Source organism: Bactrocera neohumeralis, chromosome 4 (genome assembly GCF_024586455.1).
Source record: "Bactrocera neohumeralis isolate Rockhampton chromosome 4, APGP_CSIRO_Bneo_wtdbg2-racon-allhic-juicebox.fasta_v2, whole genome shotgun sequence".
Lineage (NCBI taxonomy): Eukaryota > Metazoa > Arthropoda > Insecta > Diptera > Tephritidae > Bactrocera > Bactrocera neohumeralis.
In genome coordinates, this window is record NC_065921.1 from 3,834,456 (window position 1) to 3,852,124 (window position 17,669).

The 17,669-nt window shown below is 38.7% G+C and overlaps 2 protein-coding genes across 6 annotated transcripts in view; one reads left to right on the plus strand and one right to left on the minus strand.

Moving 5' to 3' along the window:
* LOC126756390 (uncharacterized) overlaps positions 1-8,872 on the minus strand; it is a 33,581-nt gene extending 24,709 nt beyond the window's left edge. The window contains exon 1 of the mRNA XM_050469432.1: positions 7,783-8,872. The gene's annotated coding sequence lies outside the window, so the exon portion shown is untranslated. The remainder of the gene's footprint in view (positions 1-7,782) is intronic.
* Positions 1-17,669, plus strand: part of LOC126756393 (inositol-pentakisphosphate 2-kinase) — a 214,613-nt gene that overhangs the window by 89,828 nt on the left and 107,116 nt on the right. For 4 of the 5 annotated variants that reach the window (XM_050469438.1, XM_050469436.1, XM_050469439.1 and 1 more), the window contains exons 2-3: positions 1,734-1,788; positions 6,409-6,726. The gene's annotated coding sequence lies outside the window, so the exon portion shown is untranslated. The remainder of the gene's footprint in view (positions 1-1,733; positions 1,789-6,408; positions 6,727-17,669) is intronic. The other variant, XM_050469441.1, reaches the window with a different exon arrangement.

The following is a 17,669-nucleotide window of genomic DNA, read 5'->3' on the forward strand; positions in this document are numbered from 1 at the left end:
CCAACGCTAGAAATTTCATTTTATGGATTTTTTTTTTATTTTTCTAAAGAAAGCATAAAATAAGCGTCGAGCAAAAGCAATTAGAAAATAAGAAGGTGCTGAATGACCTTTCTAAATTACGCCATACTCGTATTGGTGTCATTAGTAACCACGCCTGAGTGTTGTTTTCTGCGGCCGTTTGTGGTTTAATGACTCGCTGACCATAATAAGCCTGCAGCGCTGAACAGTTAGTACTTACAACTAACAAGGCGGACAGCGCTAGCTACCGTTACCGCCGACACTGCATACTGCGGCAGCGCCAGCTTTAGTACCATGAGCGAATATTAATTGGATATTGGCAAGCACGTGAAGCTACATCGAACGTCTTTAGCTCGGTAATCCACAAAGCCGCTAAGGAACAGACGACCTAAATACTCAAGTGTTTGCTAGTTGGGCGAAGAAACTTCTTAATTAAAATTCGATAGACATGCGCATTAACCAAATTAGTTATATTTTGTGCTTAAGTGTACTTGAATCGCGACAAAAAAAAAATCTACTGGATTTTAATATTTGTTGCCTTTTTTAATTTTTGTTTTCAGCGTTTTTAATTTCCTCAGCTAAGTACGCAATTACTGCAAAAAAAATCATTTGACCATGTTTACTTGTGTTGTAGTTGTTGCTTGCCCTCGGCACGTTATTAAAATTGTTGTCATTGACCACTCGAATCTCTTCCAGCTCATCTACACGACAAGTGCGTAAATTCGCAATTATGGCCGGCTAATTTGCAAATATTCGTATTTTTAAATTAGTTACAAAAATATAAAATTCAATTATTTCAGTTCCTCATTGCCCCACACCTCAAACCGGTTCTAGGTATATGGAAAGAATTTTGTACATCACCGCGCAATGAAGCACATCTCCGTCGGCGAATATTATGGTGGCTGCGATGATTAAGCTACACTTGATTGGAAACAAGTGGTTGTTGTAACCGCACAGATATGTAATGAGGGTATACGAGAGTTGCTACTTATTGAGCGACGGGAGGGGAGCAAGTGATTGCAGCCGAGTGACCGCGTTCAATACACCGAGTGTGTCATCTACTATTGAAGCGCAGAGAAAATATGTACATATATACATATTTATATTGAATGTTTACATAATTGCTAACACTGTCCTCACCTCCAATCGCCTTGTTTCGCTAATTCTATGCATTTTCATTCCGTTCTCGTTCACTTGCTCATACATACATACACATTGGCGATCCGATCACGTTTGCCGCAAAGGCGTAAGATATTTATTGCTGCAAAGCTGACTACTGATGCTACTTCTGCCATTGTTGCTGTCATTTATCTCCTTTTTGCGCTGTTGCCATCATTGTTTATAGCTTTTTGCTTGCATGTGTGTGTGTGTTAGTAAGGCTTTACATTTACATAAATTGTTTTGCGCTTGAATGACTGAATTATATTAAGTCTCAATTGCGCTTCGACTGGAATTTTGTTAAATATTGAGCTTTAATTGTCGGCAATGCACAGCAGCGCTGCAAGCATTGAAAACAGCAGCGAAATTAGCTGTCATATATTTATGGAAAATCCTACTTAGTGATTGTCGCAGGTGTGCTCATGCAAAATGTGCTTAGACACATACATACATACATATGTACATGTATTACTGAGTAATCTGTGTATAAACCCAATTAGAAACATTTAATCTATCATAAGAATTTATTGTTATTTATAATTTTTTCTTTATTCCAGATAAATTCAATTACACAAAGTTACTCACATCTTGAAAACAAGCAAGCAGTCTGGAGTAAGTAAATACAGTACAAAGATACCGTTAAGTTTAAGTAGAATCATTTAAAAAGATTTTCCGTTAGATTTATCTAATAACAAATTTAATGCTTTATTGAGTCATAAGCGCGTAAGTACAATATACTCCTTTGTAAGTAAGTATGTACAGTTCAATATTCAATATAAACGCATCTATTTGGCGCCGAGTGCAATATAGAAACACGTGCTTAACCGAAATAGCAGTGAGAATAACAAAAACAAAATTGAAGTGGATAAAGTTAATATAAAGTGCAGCTGATAAAACAAAAATACAAGAAATAAAAAGAAAAAAAATTATAGTGTGGAAGTAAGTACCCAGCCGGAAGTTGTCACTTAAAGGTAAAAAAGCAATTAAACATTAATTTTTATCTTCTTTAGTTTCAAACAAAAAAATTTTCCATACAAGAACTTGATTTTGTTCCTTCAGTTTATATGAATATCTCAAAAAACGAGGAAGCTAATGTGTATACAGACGGGCAAACGAACAGGCAGACGTAGTACTGTGATCAAATTGAAAGGTGAATTTTGTCCATTTCACCTCCTTCAAAGTAATCCGCTCCCGCTGCAATACACATGCCAACGAACTTTCAAGTCATCATAGCACTTTTAAAAATTCTCCGTCGTCAGAGCCTTCTTCGATTCAGCTTTTATATCTTCAATTGAGTCAAAATGGTGTCCTCGGAGTGGTCATGTGACTTTGTTGAATAGCCATAAGTTATTAGTTGAAAATGTGGCGAAATGATCACGAATAACCAATGCAGTATGAGATGGTGCATTATCGCATTTCTTTGTTTAATAAATTCAGACATAGTAAAAATCGATTAATTCACTTTTAGAGCCTCACAAAACGACGCGTATCTCAAATACAAATATTTTGACGTCAAATTTAGCATAGATGTCACTAACGGTACCACGGTAACTTACAAAAAAAAAAAATAAATTACCCATTTGAAAAACTCGCGAAGTATAAATTAAAAATTCACCTTTCAATTTGATCACAGTAGTACAAGCCCAGTTCGTCACACTGATCATTCATAAATATATGTACATATATTTTAGAGGGAAAAACTTTTCATTCTGGTTTGCCCTTAAATACATATGTATATAGTATATTTACGTATGTACATATGTATCTTTTAACATTCATATTAACTAGAATAGAATATTATTTATTTATTTTTAATGGAATGGTGTGAACTTTAAAAATATAAAAATATTTTCAGTTTAGACATTCTCTACATAATAAATAGCTGCTGGATCAGATTGTGGTTTAGGCTGTTATAGAAAAGCTTAGCTGAATATTTTAAATATTTTATTTTATTTTCCGTAACACATTCCATAGGACGTATAGTTCACTGCTGCGCTTGAATTGTGTTTTCTTTTATTCATCTTTTTGTCCGACACATTCACACACACATTCAGCAAATGGCCGAAATGACCGAAATGGATACACAAATGTGTTCATTTGAATTGCTTTGGACTTTTGGTCAGCAACAATTTCAAACTATCGGTTGGAGTACGTAAATGTCATTTAAGCTCAGCAAAAAGAAAGACAAAATACCTCAGAGCAATTAGTTTATATTTTATTACTTGCAGATAACTAAAATAGACACATTTCAAAGTAGGAAAATTTGTTGCGATAAATTGGATACGGTATACTTATTTCAGAAATAACAAAAACTGACATAGAACTAAAGCGAAAGCGGTAGAGAAAAAAGTGGCAAAGCGAGTAAAAATGCTTTCCAACGCCACAATAATGGAGCTTCGTGTAAAAAAAAGAAAAATTCTCGGCCGTTGGGTCATTGGCTTCTGGTGGTGCACTGCTGAACAGTCAACATTCGAGTTATACAAAAATTAGCAACAAAAGCTCAGTTTCCATACGCCGAACTGTCAGCGATATTGGAGCTCGCACTGATTGGTGGCACTGACCGTGCGCTGTCAAACGTCAGCTGCATAGAGTGCCGTTACATGTAGCCATGGCATGTGTCTATCAGTCCGCATTCTACCGCTGCTGCATTTCCAACAATTATACGTTAACTGTATTACGTTCGGACACATAATGACACTAATCATAATGACAATAGCTTGTCAAGACGACGATAATAAAGCCATAGCAACTGATGTTGACTGCTGCCTGATGCATCAGCTGTTGATGATGCGTCCATTGAAGTGCGAGGCATGATATTAGAGCCAAGAGTAAGCAGCTTTTTGAACTACTTAGAAGGAAGACTACAGCAAGCTTGCTAAACACGTTTTACGGTGGCGAAGCACTGCTTCAGACACGCTTAGCGTTAGGGTGGCACGCATGTAACGGTATCACCAGCACTGAGGACGAAGAGGCTAAGCTGTGAGGGAAATCCCACGTATCGCCCACATTCATCAGCTCCGCATTTGGTAGCGAGACGATGGTCAGCGGTGACAGTTATGGCCAATCGTCACTGCAATTGTCGTGCTCGTAAATGCGCATCAGTGCGCACACAATTGGCAATTAACTTTAGTTGCTGTCATAAGTCTAATTGAATTGAAATAGCATTTGCGCTTGTAAATCTCTACAAAATGATCGCCACTTCGCCATAAATGCAGCTCAATGAGTCAATGAGTCGCTTAAATGCTACCGAAATGGTCACGATAATGTAAACGTTGTCGCATTCAACTTGCCACATTTCGCACAATTCACAATGGAAAACTAAATGGCGGTTGAATTTTATAAAATTATTATTTTTTTCTGATTTGACTTTTACTGTTATTGTTTTGTGTGTGTGTTTGGATTTTCAGGAAATCGTTTTTATTTATTAGTTGGTATTTGTTGAGGCCATTTGAGTGATACTTAATGTTGCGCACGCTGTTGTTGTTGTTGTTGCTTGGTATAAAATAAGTGTTGCAATAATTGTGTCAATCGTTAACACTTTTCCGCGCTTTATGCCACTTATGTGCATATTAGGGTGGTCATTAAATAACAAATAAAAGATTTTTTTATTTAGCGCGTATAATGATAATACATACATATGTTTAAGGTAAAGGTAGATCGTAGGGTTGGTCATATCGATGGACCTCACGTGGACAGCTGTAAGAGTTGGTCATTGTGATACCCAAAGACTAATAGAAATAGATCACAAGCTCCTCTTTGATCATCGAAGCTTTTTGAGCTTTTAAAAATTTATTGAGGCTTTTTGTTTTAAGCCCAATCATTTCGAGGGACCTAAGACGTGTCTATCGAGATATTTCAATGCCACTCTGGCAAGAGCTGGGCAAAAGAGAAGAAAGTGACAAAATGATACAACTTTGGTAAAATTACATACAGCGTCAGTAAAAGAGTGGAGAGTGTCCAGTCAGAACACCTACAATAGCGCAAGATTGATTTTAGCAAGTAGCTCAGACGATCTGTTACAGATCACTCTAGCCCAGAACAATTTCGCAGCCGCAAAAGTTCTGGTTGATGACCAGCGCTTGCTGTGAGCATGAAAGGGCTAGTGCAAGAATGCAAGGGGATAATGAACTCGCTTCCAATTCGGATGAAATTGGAGTAAGGGTGCCCTCTCTAGCAAGTTCATAAGTTTTGCAGTTTTACCGGCGATTCTGCTGTGACTGGGACAGGAAAAAGTCTAATACAGAAGAAGCTTGATGTTATTGCTAAGAGGTCATGCACTCCTTGACTAGTTTTGAGCGCACAGTCAGACATGATTATAAGTTTTGGTTGACTTTGTAGACGGTAAAGCGCGTTACATTGGGTTTAAGTTTAGATTTTCGTTTGGCGACTCAAGAACTGGCTACATTTGCGTCTAATTTCAGCTCTTCTTCTGCAGACTCACATAAAATACAAAGAAAAATAATTGTGGAAACGCCTCGCAGCAGCCTCCTCTTCAAAAATAATTTGGTTATTCAAATGATGGCGTGAAAAAAATACTTTTAATATTTCGAGTCTATATAGAAATCAGAATTTGTCGCCCTTGCGCCGCGCCCTAACATTTAAGTGTCACTTTAGCGCGCACGTAAACGCTTACATTAGTTCAAGTGTTGTGCATGATTTTTACAATTTTGCTTTCATTATTAAATATGCTGCATTATTTACCGCATAATTATGGCTTAATTGCGCTGCCTATTTCATTCCAATAATTAATAACGGTATTGTTGTATTGCGCAATTTTAATACCGCATTTCTCAATATTTTCCAATTAGTTAAAAGTACGAGTATGTATTTATTTTTATAGCCCAATAAGTCTAATAAACTTAATGCAGCGATAAAGGAGGATAATGCCGGGATTAAGTAGCAGTATTTCGAAATCACGAGATTAATTCGCTCCTCTGACTTTTAATTCCTTTTTTTTTAATTTCTCACACAAATCAAAATAAAGCGTTTTCAGTCAACTCACATATAAAAAAATTATAAGTGGAATAATTAACATTTTTATAATAAAAATTCGAGAAAACATACATATAAAGTAAGTCACTACATTAAAAAACAGCAAATTATTTTTCTGCTGCCTCCAGCTATAAAATATGCTCTAATTTGTTACATATTTTCTTTCAAAGTTTATGGAATATAGAATTTCTTCACACTTTAAATAAATAATCAAAGATTTCTTTGTCTTTCATCCCGCAGCTGTTTTGAGCACGCTTACGTGTTGGAGTCATGTATGAGTAAAGTACAAATGGACGGAGAATACGCATAGCTACATACATATGGTATTTCCAGCGAACTCCGGAGTGAGTCACAAGCGATAGCGCGAATCCAAAAGTCAGGAAAGCATAGAAAAGTAAACAACTTCCAGTTGCACAAAGAACCTAAGGAACCGCATAGACCCCAACGCATAAACGCATAAAGGAAATTACAGAGCTAAATTTTAGCGCATAATTACCAGTAATTACTTAGTCTAACACGGCTAGCAAAAGTGTGGCCGCAATTGTCGTCACTTAACAAGTAAGTAGAACAATTTTGATTATTATTGTGCTTCGACAAATTGACAGTGCAAATTAAGCAGTAAATTATAGTCAAGCTGCAGTAAACAGGTAGTTATCGTTTGACATATGTATGTATGGGTGCATTTAATACAATCAAGGCCTTTGGAATATCATAAATTTATCACGCACGCTAAGAAAAGCGACTTTTTTTTTAAAAACTTTCTCAATTAGCACTTTCTTTTGTTTGTTTTTGAAGCACTCAGAATTGTAGGAAGAGATAAGCAAATTAAAGCTTAAAACAATGGGCGCACACACACGCGCGCCATTGCAGACGAATTGATAAGGTTCCGTAGTATTTATTGGCGGCATTTGTCATATATTTTCACAGTGGCGGGCACAAAAATGAGGTTGTGTAATGGGTGGAGGCTTTGACGAGGTTTTACATGTTTGCGTAATTATTTAATTGTTTATTTTATTTTTATAAGACGATAATGATATAAAGTAAGAGGTGTTTAATAAGTAAATTTAGCTTTGTCAAGTATTATTTCTGACTCAGAAGATCTCAGCATCTAGATACGAAAAAATACTTGGGAAAGACAGAGTATATGGTCTGTAAACTTTAACTCAGGACAGCAAAAAATAAATAAGATAGCGTCTCAAAATAATTCTCAAAAAATCGATAAATTGCATTTTCGAATAGAACAAGCTTTAAGGGTGTAATTTTACGCCTAAATATGTTTAAAACAAGTTTTAGCTTTCAATTCTCGATTTAAAATAATATTTATGAACACTCAGATATAAAATCGCAGCAAATCTATCAAGGTAAAGCTTTTACGATTTTTAAGCCTAAATCTTTGTCGCCTTAACGATCTTATATCTCTCACATTTCCTGGCCTTTCAGCGATCCACACAGCGCTACTTTACATGCTGTTTGCCTGCAATGCCTTTTTGACACACTTTTCAATTTTTCGTTTTTTTTTGTAAATTTTTGATTTAATGCGCCTGACTGTGCAGTCAGTTATTTCCGCTGTCTTTAACCCGTTAACAGCCAATTTGTACATCAAAGCTTACTTACCAGTATTGCCTCCAGAGCCGTTGCACGCTTTTAGAACAGTGGAAAGGTAACGAATACGCGTAATCCAAATATGTTTGTGCTTAAAATCGACGTAGCGGTCCGTAAAAGGCGGCGTGTATCCGTTGAAGCAATGACAGTAGCCAAAGTTATTGACAATCGTGTTTACAACGGCGAGCACTTAAGAGTGTGTGACGACGTTACAAAGTCAAAGGTTTTTTTTTTTACTTTAGTAGACTTTTTCGTAAACTTTCGTGTGTTTGTTTTTTTTAAGAATTCCACTCACTTCTTTGTATTTTGCTTCGAATTTGTTTTGAACTTTTTGTTTTTGTTTTGTGTGTGGCTTTCTTATTCAAAACACGCACCAAACGAATTGTTGTCAACTGCGATTTTCTGTTGTTGCGCGCAAGATTATTGTTGTTTTCTCATGCCACCACAATTACTACTCTTGTTAGTAACAATTAGCAAGTTCTACTTCGACTCGGAACTTTTGTGGGTGAGACACTGCTTTTGTGTAAATATTTTATGCTTTTCCGACACAAAACAAAGCCACTTTTCGGTTCACCAAATTTTTAGTCTAGCAAATAAACTTTTTTGACGCTTTGTAGTTTAGCGCGCGAAAATATTTTTTAGTAAATGAAACACTGTTATATAAAAAATATCCAAATAAGCACTTTTTCAACACTTTTTTATTTTCTTTCCAAAAATGTTTTTTATTCCTTTTTTTTTTTTTTTTTTTTATTATCTTCGCTTAGTGTCCAGTTTTCTTTGCAAAATCACATATCAGTTACTTGCATTTGTTTACTTCGTTAACCCCCACATATCATCTGTTCGCGCCCGTCTCTGCCCAACTACTGCCAATAACTGATATTCACGTCTTAAACGCTACGATCATTCCGAGTCGCTGCCTACCGTCTTTCGTAGCCTTTGCCGAATGCGCACACGTTGTCTTCGTTGTGGTGCGAGTCAATCGCGTTTGTTGTCAACAATTCAAAAAAGACTGTCAATGGGCTACAGGTAAACAACTCACAGTCGCACTCTCCCTGAGCGCGCTCTTATGAGTCAAAGCAGTAAAATGAGTCAAACTGGTCAAAGTATGTTTGCATTGAGTTGTCGAGAACTTACGTGCTATCGCATGACTCATTGCGCCCTTCTAGTGACTAAGCCGGCAGCCAGGCAGTTAGCATTCCTCACTCGAGTCTCCCAGTGCGCGCTACGCCCGTGCACTCAATGAGTCTCTTGGCCTCTCTTGGTTACTTAGTAACCACTTTGAGTGCCGGCTTTATCAGCAAAGTTAGCAGCTAGCACAGTTGAGTCTTCAGCGCGCAAAACAGCTGTGCACGAATAACCGAAAGAGAAGCAGAAGAAACAATACGACACACCGGTCGCTCCAGTTGGACTAGCGGTAAGTGGCACGTTTGTTATCGGCTGAGTCTTCGGGCGTTATTGGTAGGTGCTGTATGTGCTAGTTTCTATGTCGTGTGCTCAAAGTCGTGCAGCTGTCGTTTTCGGCTGTCAGACGTTAATGCGCTTCCTACTCGCCGCGCTGCAACCCCCTTATGCCTCTACCATCGTCGTTGTTGTTCTTCTGTATTTTTGTACATTTACCCATAAGTGACTCGTTCCACATAATGCACCGCATTGTTACAGCGTGTTATATTTATTATACGTATATTTCTATGTGAGTGTGTGTGCGCGCATAAATTCCATTTAGTCGCGTACATTTTTATTGCTCTTTCATCTGAGTAATGTTGTTGTTTGATAGTTGGGACCGCGCAGTAGCGCCAAATAACACAACTGCCGTTTTACGCTTGTTTGTTTTGGGATTGTTGAGTTTGCGCACGCGCTCTTCCCAAACATCCCTCGTGGAGAGAGCGTTGCACTGCGCGCCAATTGACACCTTTGACGCAGTGGCGCAGCGCCGCACAGCGCGTTATGGCTAAGCGGCGCTAGCCCGCATCTGCTGCAAACAGTAACGTTCACCAGATGCACACTCATCAAAGTCATAATCCACACATGTGTGCGTGTGTGTATGTATTGCGCAGACTATTTGATAGCCATCGGCGCGCATGCGTCATTACCATTAGTTTGTTGGGTGTCGGAGACAAAGCAGGGGTAGCTCATGCCGGTGATGACGAGCACCGGTGGGCACTACACACACATACATATATAATTATATCTTGCTGCGAAGGGTGCTTTGTAAGTAACGTTTATTTTGCTTTTGCGGCGACGCAGATGAATATGTGGCTGCCATAATCCAACTTCTGGTGTGCTGCTGGAAAGTTGTGGACGATTTTTATGCCTGTATATATATACATATGTTTGTGACTTATGAAAATAAATATAATTTAATAGTTTAATTGAGCATAGCTAGTGGTAGAATGCTAGTACTCTCCGGCAGTCATACAAGCTTTGCTCTTAAATTCTACCAACATTTTTTAAGAATACAAAAATTAGGAAACCTCAGCTCACTTGCTACTTGCTTCACTGCTTACTTTGTTTAGCGGAATTTGCATAACTTGTCCTTAATTTATTCATAAATGCAACTCCAGCAAACTTCTTAAACACAGATTTGTCTGAAAAAACTACCCTTAAGTCCAATAACAGCTTTTGAAGCTACTTGACCAGACCTGACCTTCTCGACAGATCTGCTTTTTTTTCGTCTCAAGATAGGGTATTTTAAGGCAGTCTTTTCATCTTATTTGTATGGTAAGACGAAAAGACCGATGTCCCGATTTATACATAAAGTTTTAATTTCATCAAAAATACACTACAACGGTTTGCTGCTCTCTGCAAAAGTCAGCAAAACTGTTAAAAAATCTGTCTGTATAATTTTCCTGAAGTTTCTTAGTTAAAATGAATTGTTTGCTCTTTCATCGGGGATTTTGTTTGCTGCCATTCGTTTAGTTCCAAACTTTAACCAACATCCAAGGAGCATTGGTTCTCAGCGTATTTAGGTAAGGTTAGGTAAATCTGGTAGGCCAATACCTACGCATAGACCAGTTTGCCATACCAGATGGAGTTCAGTTGCCAAGTCCAAGAGAAGTAGTCATCGTTTAGGATGCCTGCGCTTGACGCGAATTTTAACAGACTCTGCGGTCTCTCTATCGATTCCTCCTACAGTGCATCATACAGTAGGGACCCCAAATGCTCGTAAACAAAATATGTTAAGTCGATCCATAAAGGTTACTGAGGTCCTCTGCTATATTTCTGATGCCAACAAGATAATTTGCAAAGACTTGTCTTTAACTTTTTCGATGTTATCGTTATTAACAGAGGTGAATGGACAACTCTCTTGAAGAAGGTTTTCGATGACTTCACGACCTTTACAGAATACTTTTTGCCACTCAAAAACCTTGATGATTAAATAGATCCTCATGACTCTTCTGCTACGTTTTCAATGATGCCGTAGCCGTGATAACAATGAAATTGTAAAAATTCGAGCGAACTCGTTGTACAACTTTTTCCATGGTAAAAATTGGCAGATAAACCTTTCGAATCATAGACAAACAACTGCAAAACGCACACTAATTGTGGCGATCAAACTGCACACGAACTTAAAAATGGTTGTATCAATCTAAAAAATATATTTTCCGATTCAACAAGTCCCCACAAAATTTTATATAATTTTATACGAAATAAGCTCTAAGGCCAAATATAGAGACTATGTAGAAAGATTCGAAAGTGAATTCTATTTTCATCTTGATCCTTTAACCATTCAATTACTGTCTATACACCCTGTTTGGGAACAAAAAATACTCATACTAAGACTTTTTTAACCCTTTGGTACTTGAACTTTTTGTAACCGCCCAACTTCAATTCAGCAAATCAATTTAACTAGAAATCACACTATTTATCTTTTCGTAAATAAAACATTTCCTTTGCTTATCATATTCATTTGGAGTTAACAGTTTGGCATTGACCTAAAATAGAGCCCTTTCTGTGTCGTTGCTTTGATGAACTTATTGGTTTTTGTCGCTGTTTGGTGGTATAGAAGTAAAAGTCGATAGCGGTGTTTCATCACCCCAGTGGAATTTTGGTTTGATGCATTTTTGTTTTCGAAAAAGATAACCAACGAAGTTGAGCAACTTACACTTGGGTAAATAGAAACAGTTATGCGTCTATTTGCATTGCGATAAGATAACTGTTTGTGTTGAGATAGTGCGAGTGTCAATGCACAAAAGCTCTGATAGGTGTTGGGGGGTTTAAAACGAATTATTGATTTGGATAAATTGACGGAAGTGAGTTGTGGATAATTTCAAACGAATTGCTCGTTATATGCAACGATAAGACAGGAAAATCATATTTTTTTTTTATAGTTTTGGAGTATAAGTTTCACAAGCGCCGACTAAATGTCTGTATTTTTCGAAATTTAACGCTTTGAGAAATTGCTCTTCGATATAAAAGTTTGTTGGTACTATTGCGAAAAAGAATAAATATTCACATTTTTTGAGCCAAACAAATAGCATTGATGACGCGACATTAGAAAGGCGGAAAATTCATCAGACTCACCATGGCAAATAAGTTCACTTTCGTCATATTCAAGTATGTACCATTTTGGTCGACCACTTTGTGTCATTTTTCCGCTAGAGACATTATTCCGTCAGTGTAAAACTTTTCTGGTTTCTTGGCGAAAAACTGCGACATATAATTTTCACAGGCTTCTCTTGAAGCCAACTTTACTCTATTAATGGAGTCCTGCATGACCGAAATAATTAGTATTCCGATGGTGCAAGGTTAGGGCTATATGGTCGATGCATCAAAACTTCCCAGCCAAGCTCTCCCAGTTTTTGCCGAGACATCAAAGATGTGTGTGGTCTAGCGTTGTCCTAATAGAAAACGAAGCCCTTTCTGTTGATCAGTTCTGGGCGTTCGAGCAATCGACTTGCTTTAATCTCTTCAGTTTTTGACAGTAAAATGTAAAGTCAATCATTCGACCAGGCTGGAGCAGCTCATAGTGGATGATTCCTTTCCAATCCCACCAAACACTCAGCATAACTTTTCGAGGCGTTAATCCTGGTTTTGCAACCATTTGTTGAGCTTCCCCATGCTTGGACCATGATATTTTCGGCACATTATTGCCGTATTTGATCTACTTTTCGTCTCCTGTTACCAGAATTGGTTCGATTTCATTTCGTTTCAGCAAAGATTCGCAGATGTTAGTCCGGTCCATTAAATTTTTCACAGACAATTCATGTGGTACCCAAACATCGAGCTTCTTTTTGTAGCCGGCCTTTTTTAAAAGGTTCAAAACCTTTTTTAACGATATGTCGACCAGAGTGTGGTGCATCTTTCACATCGAAGTTTTCAGAATGGAAGCGAGCGAACCATTGTTATGCTACAGCATCGTCTTCGTAAACTTTTATTGGTGGCTTGCGTGGCATTCTTTCCTTTTTATACAAAACTTTCAAAATAAATCGAATTTCTTCGTGATTTTTACTCATTTTTGAACAGCTGTAACATTTTTCAACTTCCCCAAATTTAATTAATTATTTTTTTTTAGTTAAATGAAGCTTAAAATCTCACCTTTCCAACACTATATTGTATGACACAATATAACAGGTAGCACTGGAGATATACGACTGCAACGACATCTATTGACAAAATACGAAAAGACTTTTTCGACTACCCAATATATATAGGGAGTGTAATCACTAAGCGCCACAGCTGATCCTAAATTAATGAAACGATAGAAAATTCTTTTGAAAACGATTTAGAGGATTTATTTTTTGCCTTTACGGCCTTAACGAGCCATTAATTTACGCATTACATGCTTCACAGCGGAAAACTTTAATGGCATACATTTAACATAACACATGAATAAATTCTGACTTTAATTCACAAAAATGCCTTGGTATTTAACCAAAAATTCAAATATGCAATAATTGAGGTAAATAATATTGCAACCAACAACTAACCAAAATTTGGTTAAAATAAATTTGTACACATGTAATTAAGATAGCATCAACTTGTCGTTTATGGTGGATTTAACCAACAACAGCAAATGATATAACTGCATTTAGCATATTTTAAGGCGTTCGAGCACATAGGTCGTCCACTTTGCTGTGATTGCCACTGCATTTGACAATTTTGCACATAAATATATATATATATACATATATATTTGTGTGTGTGCATGTTGTGCTTAAATAATTTTGCATTTAAATAACATTGTGGAGCCCAGATTCGATGATGAATGAGCGGATTTGTCGACTGTGCCGGGTGAATTATCCTCTGAGCGGAGCGAGCATAAATCTACAAAAATCGCTCCGGCTTCCCAGTTGTGCATGCAGAGCATTACAAGTCAGCAAATCATTGTGAACACTAAAGTGTTTGTACATTGATGCACTGCTTTAATCCTGCCAAACATTCCACATTCATGCACACACCAACACACACGCACGCTTCGTTGCACCGGATCTGTGCCACACACAACCGTATTGATGACATGATGCGCTCATACATATTTATTTGGAAGCCACGCCACCGAATGTGATGCTTCAGCATGATTCAAACCGCACGGAGTAACACATAAAAGCCATAAAAGTGAAAATAAAAAATGATTTATGTAGTTCAAGTGTTAGGCAGTCGGTTAGCCAACATGCCAGAGTAAATCACTGGTTGACAATCGGTGCGCTCTGAGTGAAGTTAGGCCATCATTGGTTTGCGTTGGCTTGCTATATAGTAAATAATTAAATATACGCCTTCAAAAGCTGGTACAATTCGATTGCCTTCACTAACTATGAAAATGGAATATTATTTCAATATTTTTTCACTAAAAAAATATATATAATATTTAAAACTCATCATCGATGATATTGATATCATTGGCTTCAACAACCGCGCGGTTAGTTCTGCTTTCTCCAGATTTAATAAGGAAGCAAGGCGTATGGGTCTGGTTGTGAACGAGTACAAGACAAAATATCTCCTGTCATCAAACAAACAGTCGTCGCACTCGTGATTTGGCTGCCACGCCACTGTTGATGGTTATAACTGCGAAGTCGTAGATAATTTCGTCTATCTTGGAACCAGCATTAACACCAACAACAACGTCAGTTTCGAAATCCAACGCAGAATAACTCTTGCTACTTCGAACTGAGTAGGCAATTGAGAAGTGAAGTACTCTCTCTCCGAACAAAGACCAAACTTTACAAGTCACTCATTATTCCCGTTCTGCTATATGGCGCAGAGGCAAAGATGATGACAACATCTTATAAGTCGCCGTTACGAGCTTTCGAGAGAAAGGTTTGGCGAAATATTTATGGTCCTTTGCGCATTGGCAACGGGGAGTATCGCATTCGACGGAACGAAGAGCTATATACGATGACATTGACATAGTTCCGGAAATGAAGAGTCAGCTATGCTGACTAGGTCATGTCATCCGAAAGGATGAAAACACCAGCTCTGATGGTATTCACCACAGTACCCGCCCGTGGGAAGTAGAGGAAGAGGAAGACCTCCACTCCGTTGGAAGGGCCAGGTGACGAAGTACCTGGCTATGCTTGGAATTTCCAATTGCCGCCAAACAGCGTTAAGGAAGTAGGTAGTAAACTCGGTTATAAACACGTAAGCGGTATCTACGCCAGCAAAGAAGAAGCAGATGGCAAAATGTAGTATTTCGGAGTTCAAAATGGCCACACTTGCTAGTAAATGATGAAAAATTTCGAAAATAAGTGTGCTGTGAAGACTTTTTAAACTACCGATTTGCAAAGAAGAACCCCGCAGTTTGATTTCAGTTAACTAATTTTTACTAAAAATATATATTTTTTGAGTTTTCAAGATTGAGAGATAAAGAGTACATCTCGAGATTCTCTCCGATGATTACGTATCACAAGCGAATGCTTCAGTGAAAAATCTCGCCAAGAGACACCACAATGACTACTTGAATGTTGAAATTCGAAAGCTTTCTTAGAATATCGAATCGTTGAGTCACTTTGTGGTTTTACAATATGAAGAAGCGGTTATTTTTGGAGCGGTCGGTGGACCAGAGTCTTTCGGGTGCAATATTTCATCTGCATTCCTTTGCTAGTCATATTCGCATTTTCTCTGCAAAAGAGACAACCATTTAGCAAGCATGTTTTTATGTGTGGCTGTGCTATATTTGAGGTATCCACTCAGATGCATTCAAATCGGGCATTGCTGCGACAGCTTTCGTGAAGCTAGCAACCGGATTGACACAGTTAAACTGCCGCACACGCACTCACGCACACACACACAGGCACACAGGCACGCATTCGCAGCTATTTGCAACCGAGGCGAGTAGTTGGCTGTGGTAAGTGAGTATAAATAAATAGAGAATGCGAACACGTACGATTGCATATTTGTAAAAACCATAAATACGAATTTTGTAAGAGATATAAGTACATCAGATAAGCAGCAGCAGCAGCAGCATCAGCATCAGCAGCAGCGGCAAGTCCAAGAGGCAGTGCGGCTTACATATGTATATGAATTTGTGCCGGCATGTTGCACGAGAAGTGAATTGTGCCACAACAAAGTGCAATGCATGCAAACTCATTGCTGATATGTCAGCGCAATAAATCCATATAGCGAACGAGCAGACTAATGGACACCGAAGTAAATGAAAGCTCGCAAACATTTGTAAAAAAAAAATGTCGTCACACAGACGTCGAACGCCAAGCATGCCACATGCAACCAGCCGCGCTGATTGTTGTTGCACACATTAAGCTTCAAATAAAATATAACGACTGAAGAGTCATAAAAATAGACGAATAAAATAAATGCACTAAAAGGATATGAAATAAATATAACGGCGCACAGTGGCACAGCAGCGCTGACGAGCAGGGCGCTCACGGAGCGGCAGCGCTGATAGCTGGCTCATAGGTATTCATAGACGACGACAGGAATTATGTGCCCGCAAACACACGTATTTGGTGTGCACGTGTGTGTGTGCGCGCACTTGGCGCAGCTGTGGCAGCATGACGACAAGAAATACGGGCGCGCAAGTCGTGATTGGACGCGACTGGCATTCCTAATTTCTAAGTGGCGCTCGATATTAAGCGAACAAGCAGCAATTTACCGACATGCAGCTACTGTTCGCATTGTTGTTATTGCTGTTGTTGTCGACAACATTTATTGCAATGCGGATAAGGACAAGGCCGGGCGCAGACCGAGCAGACGTCGCCGAACTGAATGCACCTATGCTTGCACACACACACACACACATACACAAATGATGTGAGATATATACAGTTATGCGCTGACAACAAAAGCGCCAGATCAACAGACTAATGAAAAAGCCGAAAGGACGCTGGCAAAGCAGCTGCACTCAGCATTCCAGCGCCTGCAAGGAGATGCCAAGGAAAAAGTGGCATTTCTTCACATGTGAGTTGTCAGACCGCCGGCATGAATGCATGAGTGAATGCCTGCATGTGTGTGTGAGTGAGTGAGTGGCTGGCTGACGGGGTGACTTATTTGACTGGCTGCTTGCCGCTGCAGGCATTGCTTCAGCACCGTTGCCAAGCAGCGGTGGCGGCGGCAGCAACAGAAATCACGATTGCTAAGTAAGCCGTCCTTTGATATGAATTCGAGTTCCACAATGCTCAAATGCTTCCTCTTGCCGTTTCTTATTCGATACTTCGCGCTGACTGCCTGCCAACAAGGGACAAGTACATAAATAGGCAACCGCGGCAAAAAGTGAGGCATAATTTATGTGTTACGCGAGACACGTCGGAGACGTTGATGATGACGACGCGTCGGCCGGAAGCGCCGGGCGCTGAAATGGAGGCAAAGCCGCGCTGTCGCTTTGACTCTCAGTTGGTTAGTAGTGGCAGCGAAATTTGTGGCACTGCTGTGAATGACAATGGCAGCGCGATTTTTCCCATGTAATTGCATACCTTTGCATATGCAAACAAATCTACAAACACAGTTCT